Source organism: Eupeodes corollae, chromosome 2 (assembly GCF_945859685.1).
Source record: "Eupeodes corollae chromosome 2, idEupCoro1.1, whole genome shotgun sequence".
In the NCBI taxonomy this organism is placed as follows: domain Eukaryota; kingdom Metazoa; phylum Arthropoda; class Insecta; order Diptera; family Syrphidae; genus Eupeodes; species Eupeodes corollae.
Window position 1 is genome coordinate 36,787,549 of NC_079148.1, and position 10,481 is coordinate 36,798,029.

General features: G+C 32.9%; 1 protein-coding gene across 1 annotated transcript in view; it reads right to left on the bottom strand.

The window, feature by feature from the left end:
* LOC129946291 (uncharacterized) overlaps nucleotides 1-9,668 on the bottom strand; it is a 54,419-nt gene extending 44,751 nt beyond the window's left edge. Inside the window, exon 1 of the mRNA XM_056056424.1 lies at nucleotides 8,533-9,668. The gene's annotated coding sequence lies outside the window, so the exon portion shown is untranslated. The remainder of the gene's footprint in view (nucleotides 1-8,532) is intronic.
* Between the last annotated feature and the right edge of the window lie 813 nt (nucleotides 9,669-10,481).

The window sequence follows — 10,481 nt, forward strand, 5'->3', positions numbered from 1 at the left end:
CAATGCACCAAAAGGTACTAATAATGTACTCTACAAGAGTTCATTTATATATTTAAGGCTTAAAAATATACCATCATTATAGACTTTAAAGACATCAAATCAAAACGCAACGTAAGACAGAGCATGAACAACAACAAAATAAAAACGACCTAATTGTGAAAATAAGCTTATACACGTTTATGTATCTTTTCGTCTAAATCAGTTTGTTCTTTAGACAGATTCTTAACTAAAAGTCTACAATTAATTAGACGCCCCAGGTGGTGTGGGCCTATAAGCAAAATAATATACAACAAAATAGATAAGGTATGGTGTGGGCTGTATAGCGTATAGTGGATATGATGTGCAAATCATTTAAGAAGAAAGGGTGTGCTCGCACTCGACATGGCTATAGGAGGCTTTTCAAAGAAGAAAAGTCTGTGAGTGGTCTTAGTTTATGCGATGCTTGCTGCTACCTCTGCAGTGCTGATTCACTTTTTTTCAATGGAAACAGGTAGGGGTATCATGGTGTAGTTTTGTGTGTGTTTTGTTGTTGTTTCATTCTCATTATTTGAATATATGTTTATCTTTACCGTCACGGTGCAGTGCATTTGGATGCGCATTCATTCTGACTCATCCCATTCAAATCGAATTTAAAATATATACAACAACTTAAGTGTATCTCTTACACATATATTTGTATGGACTTATCTGAAAATAAGTCTCAGGCCCTTGAGTGGGTTCAAACTTAGTGCCATCGAAATGAAATGAAGGGTTTTGCAAATCTTACGTTTAAGAGTACGGTCACATTAAGAGTCATTAAATGAGACCACACTCTTAAACTAAAGATGAGTCTTCTTCCAACAGGGAGGTCTTTTGACAGTTGCTAGCGGCCATATTGTTGAATCTACATCTGTCATCCTGACTGTCATTTTTTCAGTTTGTTTTTCTAAGTCACCATGTGTGAATATATGGTTTAAAAAAGTGTGAAAACGATAAAATGCTTTGTTCGGGGACTTTTCTGGCAACAAGAACTCTTCCTTACACAAATTTCAGCTTGGCAAATCTAATGAAACTGTCATGACTTCAGACTCCAATCCTGCATCATCTATATACAATTCAACTGTAACCCACAAGTCAAAGATGACCTTACGTCTTTGTTCGTAAGGTTTTCTGAAAACGCAGGATCCAAACTAAATTTTCCTAATTTCTATTATTTGATCTATGTATCAGCAACTTCAGGATTTCTATCTTTAGGCCTTGAATCGATTGTGGAGTGGTAAGACTTTTTTACTCACATGGTTCCAAATAAAAAAGTCTTAAGTTGTAAAATCATAAGATCTCTGAAGCCAATTATGTCCACTTCTCCATCACATTTAGAAAATTCGCGTTCACTTTAATATATTTGCATTCCGTTGAATTAAATTTGGTGGCTCAACAGTTCTTACAGAATCAGGGCCTGGTGAGTTACAATTTTCAACCATTCCTGTGTGCCAGTGATTTCGGGGGTGGAAGGGGCCTACAGCTTTATGAAATTACTTTTCGTGATGGGCATTGCCAATGAAAAAGTTTAGGTGGCACCGACTGTGATTGAACCCAGAACTCTGGTATGAAAGTTTTGCATTAACCAGCAAAATACGGGTACTGCTAATTCCTGCCATAAAAATTAATCACACGCCATCCGTAACAATTTTCGTATTAGTATTGTGCAATCACACCCACAAAATTTGCATCAAACTTCAGTGACATGTCAAGCATGAAAAAGCTTTTAATAATAATTTTTTGGATTTTCCATGCACAAAAACTGACTGCTTCTGCTTCCACACCACTGAAGATGATCTTTCCATGAAAATTCAGATCATTTGTTGCATGAGTTATTCTATTAACTGACATTAGAATGTTTCCAAAATACGGTGTTATGTCATTTGTGGAAGGCTAAATTCCAAAGATAAACGGGGAATCAGAAAACCAGGGTTTTGTTGATCTTGAGTGAGAACACGGCTTCAAAATGTCCACTAGTTTCAAATTACCTACTTACTACATTCCTTTGTGAGCAAAGGTGTTACCGAACAAACTTTTCCATCTGCCTTGGCCCCTAGCTAGATGTCTAGGGGCCTGCAAAAATACTTCTGCGCCGTATATCACAAGACGGGGATGATGAGGCTCTTATATATATTATTTGATCCCAACGCTGATGTTGTTTTCTATGTTCATAGCGAATCCTAGGTAGTAGAAGTCCTTAACTACCTCAATTTTACGTCTGTCGATATTGACGTTTTGACCGAGGCGTCGGTGTTGTAGGTCCTTCTTTGACGACAACATGTACTTTGTTTTGCCCTCATTAACAGCTAAAGTTTTTTTGCCGCCTCTACTCACAAAAGCTCATTGACATCAAGCTTAGTTCGCCCTGTTATGTGAATGTCATCAGCATATGCCATTAAGTGTTTAGATTTTTAAAAGATAGTGCCTCTAGTGGTAACGAGGAAGCTCTTTTTAGGACGCTGTTAAGGAAAGTACCTCACATCGCATAACCTTTTTTAATGTCTTTTTTGACAACGAAAAATTTGGTTAAGTTCTTTACAACCTTTAGTGAGCATCGCTGTCGATTTGAAGTTTGTGGGTTTCTTTCTGGATCTGCCGTAATGTGAATATTTGATCGAATGTTGACTTCCTGGTCTAAAACCACACTGATAAGGATTAATTAAGCTGTTGACGATGGGCTTTAAATATTTACATATTTTGTTAGCGATGTTAAGGAGACTGATTCCTCTATAGTTGTTGCAGTTTAGAATGTTTAATTTTTCCAGTATTGGGCAAACAATACTGAGGTTCCATTTATTGGGCATGCTTTTTTCCGATTATAATTTAAACCAAATTATATCCAGCTGCATTGAAAAGCTCGGCATTCAAACCATCTGTTCCAGGGTTTTTCTTAGACTTCAGCTTAGATATATCAATCTTTCCTTCGTCTTAATCGGGAAGATTGTTGGCTTTCGTGGTTTATATTAATTGAATATGTTCATTTCACCATAATTCTGTCTACAAAATTGGTTCTTCCATATCCTCAGCTTTGACTGCTCTAAAATTGTTTTCACTTTCATCTTTGCCTTCTTTTCAAATTGCCAACCAAAAAATTACTTTGCAATGAACTTAAGATAATTTTGTTTTTGAAATTGAAGTGTATTTTATATTTTTTTCTTAAAAGTTTAGCAGTCTAATTGCAAAAGATAACAGGTAACATTTTAGCAGTTGTCGAAATATTGGACTAATTCCTATCAATGGAAAAAACTATGAGTGTTTAATGAGATACCCTGTATGATTAAATACCAGAAATAAACTATATTTGAAAGAATGTTAACTTTTTTCATAATTCCACCAAAAAACTTAATTTTTTTATCAAAAAGTTTGATTAATTTGAACATGTTATTCTTTATTTTAGAAATTATAAAACATCTATCTTATCATAGTAATGTTGAAAGCGTCTTTGCAAATGGAGCCCTTTTTCTCATCATGCATCATTAAATCCGGCCCTGATTCGCAAAACTACACTAATTATACACTTGTCAACATATAACATGTGCTGCTGTTGCTGTTGCTTTTGTTACTTTTGTTGCTGCTGCTCTTTTTATGCAAAACTACAATCATATTCAGCGGTTGTGGTTCGTGAGCACATCACGACCTTTTTCCTCGTATTTATTCTTTTTATTATTTCTATAGATATTTACAATCTTATCTTTTGTATCTATCATTTAGCTCCTAGCTACCTATCCTGTATATGCATAGAGAAACATTTGAAATACAAATAAACGGAAGTATGAGGAAATTCCAAATTTTGATTACCATCTAGAAAATGAGTTTGTTTAATATTAAACAAGAAGAAAAAAAGAAATTACTTAACATCTCGTGTGGTTTATAAAATAAAAAAGTTCTCTTCTAATCTTTTATTCATAGTCCGTGAAAATTCATTGTTGCGAGAAAGATCCCTGCAGTTAAAGGGTTTTTCATTATATATGAACTCTTACTTCTCTCGGTTTTTACGGTACTTGGTCTTATTGTTGTTTTTTTTTAGTTTGGTTTTATAATATCAATGTCTGGATGATGATGAGACAAGTTAAGTCTCCAGGGGTTGGGTTTTTGTTGGTCTCATAACCGCACACATTATCTGCCTACTTGGGAAAATAAGTTTGATAAGGCTATGAGCATAGATCTCTAACCATACATAATTTATCCTCTCTGTCTTTGAATATTGGGTATGAAAGGATATATCAAAATGTTAAATATCCAGAACCAATTTTTATGGTCGGGGTGGGAGGAGGGTTAATACCATCATCACCATATTATCCCAAAACAACATCGCACTACCACTATATGCCATGATTATGATCCTAATGCTGGTGACCCAAATAAAATTATCCTTATTTTCTTTTTGGGGAGCCATCTGTTTTCCCTCATATTATAATCGTTCCGTTGGGGTTAAGCATATTTTTTTGAAGTTGTTTTTGGTTTTAATCCTTCTTGAATTTAATTTATCTAAGGCTGTAAGGATTATGTTGTATAAATATTTGCCCTTATAATGCAAAAAAAGGATGCTTAATTGTACAACGGGCCTAAGTTCTATAACTATAATATAGGTCCTTCTTTCTATGAGGACTACGACAACGATAACAAGAGACGTCGAAAAGGACGACCTACTTATAGATGTTTTTTTGGGGGTAAACAACAAATGAAAAAAAGTCCTTTTTTAATTTTGTTGTTGTTGTTATTTTTGCTTATGGGTGCTGCTCCAGGATGATGTTCGTTTAGTTCCACTCACTACTACGACAAAGTTGCTGAGAGATAATGTTCAAAAAATAGAAAAAGTGCTAATCGCTGTTGTCCTTGACCCAGATGATGATGATGATGATGGAAATCAATCGTAGATGATTTTCGTCCTGATGAAGGCGTATACTGTATACAGTTTTACGTGCATTTTGTGTTTTACTGTTGTTGATGTTTTTTTGTATTTGTTGTTTCATGTTTGTCTTGTTGTCGTAGGTACATAATAGTCATTTATTTATACGCTTTGTGTATGAGGTTGGTTTGTGATTTTGCAATTATTGTTGACTTTTTTGTTATCAAGTATCTACTCTTGTGGAGAATATGCCACATTAACAATGACATATTCACATCCTTAACTGATGTCATGTAGGCATGAAAGTTCTGTTTTATTTTTGTCAACTTGTTATTATGATGAATTGATTTAGGTTGAATAATAATGCGCCAATTTTTGTATAGTTTGTACAGATAACGTTAATATTTAGAAATATTTTTTTGTATTTTTGTAACATATACAAACAAAATTTAATTTATGATCATGGAAACTTGCATCTTATATTTTTGGTGATAAATAAGATTGGCCTAACAAGCTTAAGCTTCTGTGTAGACTTTAAAGCAATTTATTAAAGAAACTGTGGGTTTAATTTTCTTAGAAGAAAAATTATTGAAAGAGAGAAACATTAGTTAAGCTGATTTATGTAAAGTTGAATTCGAAAATTTAAATCAATATACTTTTATAGGAAAACACTTGTCTTTAAGTAACGAGGTATCCATTTTGCGGTTCAGGAGTAAAGAGCTGAAATTCGACATCTGACACACTAAGTTGTTAAACCAATTTTTTTTTCAGTTGAACGTCTGAAATTTACGAAAATGGATCGCTTAACGTTCGCACAATGCATACCAATTGTTAAAACCAACTAAAAAAATGGTGGTTCTTCCACAGCCACATATCGTGCTTTAATAGGAGATTATGATTTACATAATCGCCAAACTACGCAAGCAATTGGCAAAATTGTGACGAAATTTGAAGGGAATGGATTGGTTACAGATATTGTAAAGCCTGTGCATTAACGTTATGCTTGTACTACTGAGAATATCGATGCTGTAAGTGTAAGTGATGACATAGACCCGTACATATTGATTCCTCATCGATCTCAGGAATTAGAACTGTCTTTTGGCACATTATGGCATATTGTGTATTGGGATCTACATCTATACCATGTAAAGTTCGAATGAGTGTTGTTCTGAGAATCCTAAAATAACAGAAGAGAGACCATTTCATCCACAAAAAGTCATTGTTTGGTGCTTTCTTTTATCCTGAGGTGTGATTGGAACTTACTTTTCCGAAAACGACGATGGAACGACTGTCACCGTCAATTCGGAGTTTCATGGTCTTATGATAACCGACTTTTTTTTGCCTGCTATTGCTGAATATGACTTGGAGAGAATTTTGTTTTAACGAGACGGTGCCACATGCTACAGAAGTCGAGCGAGTATGGCTTTATTTAAAGAAATATTTCCTGGCCGCGTAATTTCTCGAAGTGGCAATATCAACTGACCATAAAAATCATGCGATTTGACAACACTGAACTTTTTTTGTGGGGCTACGCAAAAGACAAAAGACGCACCTAAAAACCAATATTCGTCAAGCTATCACCGAGATACCGCCTTATATGTGTCAAAAAGTGACCGAAAATTACCTCCAAAGATTCGAAGCTTTGCAACATATCGCCAGGTGGTCATTTAAATGATGTAGTATTTTACACATGTTAACGTTCAGACCTTATAACAAAAAAGAAATATCATGAAAAAAATATTTTCTATATTTTCATTACTTGAATAAGTTGCAACAAAACCGAACCAACATACGAATTTTTATTTGTTTAATCTAAGGTGTCAATATATTTGACAAAAACATGACCACCCAAATATAAATGACTATACAAGTTCTTTATTTTTCTCAAATTTGGTAGATATATTTTTTGCATGTCAAAAATCAAAAAACCAATTAACCCATGGAACCCAATCAAGTTGAAGACAAAATTTTGCTGCACTACTTATATTTAATATAATTGTTTTGATATATACAATCTTAACTTCATGTAAATAACCAAATCAAAATAAATATCGTTCATAGGAAAAATGCAATACGTTTATTTTCGTAGGAATTTTTGGGACACCCAGGCGTATACTTATTTTTTTTTTATTATATTGAACTTTTAATTGATTTTTGTTTATTTTATTTCCTAAGTGTACCATTTTTATATTATTTGTGAATTCCAGTAAAAACCTGATTTTATCTTGATAAAAATAATAACTACATTTATTTTATTTGAGGGTAGCTAGAGGCATTTTGATACTTAAATCAATTTAACTGAAAAAGAAACACGTGCGTTCGAATTTTTGTTCTTTTGAAATAATATGTATTTTTGCCATTTAATTTAAAAAAAGAGTTAAAAAAAACTCCATAATAAAGACACTTAAGAAATCAGATAGACAAACGATATTGATTTGTGTGATTGTTTCAAGCGGTAAATACTGAGGTCACATTCTAAAGTCGACAAAATAAGAGAATTGAATTTATTTTTGAAATTCCTAATGAATAAAGTCTTACAAAATGTTTAGCCATTTTATTTGACGTGAATGGATGTTTTACAACCTGACATCTTTAATTTTTATAAGCAGATCCGACATCATACTTATAAAATTAATCAAAATAAAATGCTTTCCTTTTAAGCTTTTCTATCCGTTTTCTTGGATGGGCCCATTTCCATTTCGAAAGAAAAATGTTCTCATATATGATATCCAAGAACGACTGTTAAAAATCATATACACCCTCAATGTGTAACTGTTTGGTGGGGTTATTGGGCTGGAGGTGTGATTAGATTTCAACCTATTCAAAAACTAGACTTGTGTTTTTGTTATGGTGAATAGATAGATACCTGCTAAGTTAACACCTTTAAACATTTTTCTTTGAGGCCTCTTAAAACATTAGATCTATGCGAATGCTCCACAATTATGCCAATCCTTAAAAAGAAAGAGGTCGTGAATTTATCCAGGATATAAAGCTGTAAATGTGCGGATTTGTTTTTGAAAATTTCATAAAAGGACATGGTATAGAACCCTAACCAAAGCAGCCATATGGCTAATATTGCCTTAAGTTGTTAAGGACTTACGTTTTACTTTGACAAAAAAATAAACATACATTAACTTTTATATACAATATACTCTTTATATTTAAATTTTAAGTAATTTGCATAGCCGATATGTAATTTCAGATTTCTTGACATTTACAATTATGTAGGTCTGTTTCCATTATTAAAGTTGCCTTGCACTTCTATTTCAAAAAAATTTACTACTCAATTGGTAAATTGTGAAGTATTAAGCATTTTGCTATCAATAAAAATGTTAACCGCTTAACAATCAATTATCAAAAAATGTTAGAACGCACGTACGATATTAGATAATGTGTTTTAAATCGGATATGAACATAACCCTATCTTTATAAATCCATGTGACTTTTCTTCAAAAGTAAATACTCTTTTTTTTCGAAATACAATGCTTCATTCACTTTAAGTTCAATTAAAACTTAACAGTCACAGTGACATATCATTGTTTTTTTTTTTTTATTTATTGATTATGTCACTATAATCCATTCGTCAACAAAATACTATAACTGGTAATTAGTTTCATTATCAATTGGAAAACACTTAAAAATATTAATATTTATAAAATACATACCTAAATACAAAAGATTGTCTCTATATTATTCGTATAAGAATCGCCACCTGATGTATACGAATGTACGATGTTATCCGGCTACTTTAAGTTATTTCCCAGCTTATCAGGATCAATATTGTAATTCCTTATCACTTCACTGCCAAACAATATTACAGATATATTAACGTATGTACATAGTTACAAACAAACAAAAAATTCCGAATCGATCGAAAAGGTGTTGTAGCTGTATCTAATTGTAAGTAAGTATCTCTAAGTATGCAAGTAAGTACAAGTAAATAGGTACATATATAGGTAAAGGTAAAAATTCAATTAATCACTTCAACGTCACTTCACACTACACCAAAAGACTGACGTTGATTTTATCTTTTGATATACTTTTGTTTTATATAATACTTTTCAAGAACTTTTGTATTATTGAGCTTGTTGATGACACTTTTGAATTTTTATTTTTTTAAAGACCAAACAAAAAATACAAAACACATAACACTTTGGTATATAAAAGATTTCATCAAAGAATCGTATAATAAAATGAAAAGGAAAAACCACAAAAACCAAACAATTTATTACTCTTCCGCCCCCAAGCACCTTCTCGCCTCCTTTTCTTTGGCTAAAAAGTCTTTGGCTGCGATGAAATTTTGCCAAAAAAATAAAAGATGCAGATTGTTCACCACCACTTCACCGTACCGCATCGACACAGATACCGAATCGACAAACCCCAGATTCAAACCAACAACGTGACGCCAAGTTCAAGGAAAAACGCACCTTGATATGCTGCACTTGTCCGCCCGAGGAGGTGCACAAAAACAAAAACCGAAATCCAATTTTGATATTATTCCCCAATACCACAAACGCAACCGCAAAGATACTTTTTTTTGATTTTTTCTTTTCTTTCTTATATTTTGTTTTTTTTTTCTCTTGTACTCGTTTTTGGGAAAAATTAAGGATTCCAGAAAAAGGATATAAATTATAAACTGAAAAACGTATGGAATTAAAAAAAAAAAACAATAAACAAATCTCAAAAAGAATTTTTCAGATATCTCAGATTTTGTTGTTACATCATCACACAATAATATTTATCCCGGAACCCAATCTCGAACACGCAGCTTTCCCGGACCATTTCTGAACTCATACTAATTATTACGATTTACCAAGAAGCTGAAAGAACAATTATTATTATTCGATTCAATCGAGCTAAAGCAGCCATGAGTAAAGTATCTGAGTATCTTTTATTTTATCACTCGATGTTCTTCCTCATACCAAAGAAAAAGATACAATTTGAGTGAGTTGTTTGAGTTTGTTTTTATTTTGATTGCACTCAAATCACACATGGTTTTCCGTTTTCCACGGTTTTCCTTTTTGTTTTGTCAGTGTATGTTTTTGAGTTAGATTGAATTTTTTGGGTTTTATTAGGGTTGCGCCGAGTTGCGTCTTGCGCGATTGAATTTCACTCAAACCTGGTTGTTTGATGATGGAGTGATACTCAGATAGTCATCACAATATCGAGGTTTGTATAGTTGATGTTGATGGGGGATTGTGTTGTGGGAGTTAGCGACCGATATCTGATGTCTCGAGATTGTCAAGGTGACAAAACAACCTGTTGCAGATTTGAATATACAAGAGCGCATAATCGAGGAAAAGAAATAACGGATAGAATATGAGTTGGTTTTATTGTTTTTTGGGATTTTTTTCTGGGGCATATTTTGGGTCAACGGATTGCGTTTTGCGTGCTGTAGGAGAGTATCTTATTTCTTAGTATCTTAGTATCTTATATCTTTGTAAGAGAAGGAATTTTAAAAAAGAAACAGCTTGAAAGATACTTGGGGTAGGTAGAGAGTGTATATGATATGAGTTTTTGGTATATATCTACATAAGAAATCTCGTTTTCAGGTGTTGTGACAGTTTAATCGATTTCCAGTCTTTTTATATTTTGTTTTCTTTTTTTTTAGGAA